The sequence below is a fragment of the Etheostoma spectabile genome, chromosome 6 (genome assembly GCF_008692095.1).
Source record: "Etheostoma spectabile isolate EspeVRDwgs_2016 chromosome 6, UIUC_Espe_1.0, whole genome shotgun sequence".
NCBI lineage: Eukaryota > Metazoa > Chordata > Actinopteri > Perciformes > Percidae > Etheostoma > Etheostoma spectabile.
The window spans coordinates 18,716,346-18,717,367 of NC_045738.1; positions in this window are offsets into that span (position 1 = coordinate 18,716,346).

The window sequence follows — 1,022 nt, forward strand, 5'->3', positions numbered from 1 at the left end:
CTCTCTCTCTCTCTCTCTCTAGCTCTCTTTGACACACACACACACACACACACACTCTCACATACACACACAGTCTCTCTCTCTTTCTCTCTCACACGCACGCACACACACACACACCCGACTACAACAACAAGGCAGGCAGGCGAGCCGAGCTGGGAAGGAGAGAGTAGACGACGGTACCACAAGAGTAAGCAGGTATGAGAAGAAAGCTCTTCTGATAGCGACGGCTTGCTTCAAGTCGTTAAGTTAACCGTCTCTTAAATTTGTTGTCACCTCGGTTAACGGCTCGCAAGTCCAACCGAGTTTTCTAGCGAGCAACAGCGAAGCTAACACGTTAGCCAACAAGCTAACACTGTTACTCTGGTTTCATAAAGGGTAAGAAAAAAATAAATATATAAACAGAGCCGCTCGAAATGACCTAAAACTGGTTTCACAAGTGTAACTTTTGGTTCGTGAACATGGAGGCTGTATTGGTTAATGGCGTACTTAGCTATGGACGTACTGGTTTAGCTTGACTCGGTGATTTACAATTAGTTAGGCTAACGTTAGTTGTTTTGACAGTTTGACGTTACTGTAAAAGATGACGCAACATGGCAGGTGTCGGGAAGTCTGAACTGAAACCCGTGACCCTCACCTTAGCAGCATAGTTTCTGTTTTCATGCTTGAATGTTTTGCATACACAATACGAAAGTTCCTACCTCATTAGCGAAACTAAAGACACTCAATGTACTTCATGTCAGCTTAACTATTTAGATTATCCAGGCCTACTAGTTAGGAATCCTACGATTTGTAGCCTATATTAACACAAGACTCCTGGGGGCGTATTGTCATTCACATACTACAATACAACAATATAACAATTTTTTCTGGATGATAAATTGTCCCAGAAATTATTGCAATAATCGATAATATTGTTGTTCTCATCTAATATAATAGATAATGGCATAATAATGAAGGTACACATTTTCAAAGATCGATATACCTTTATTTCTAGAGAATATTTAACACTGGAACTGGAAGAC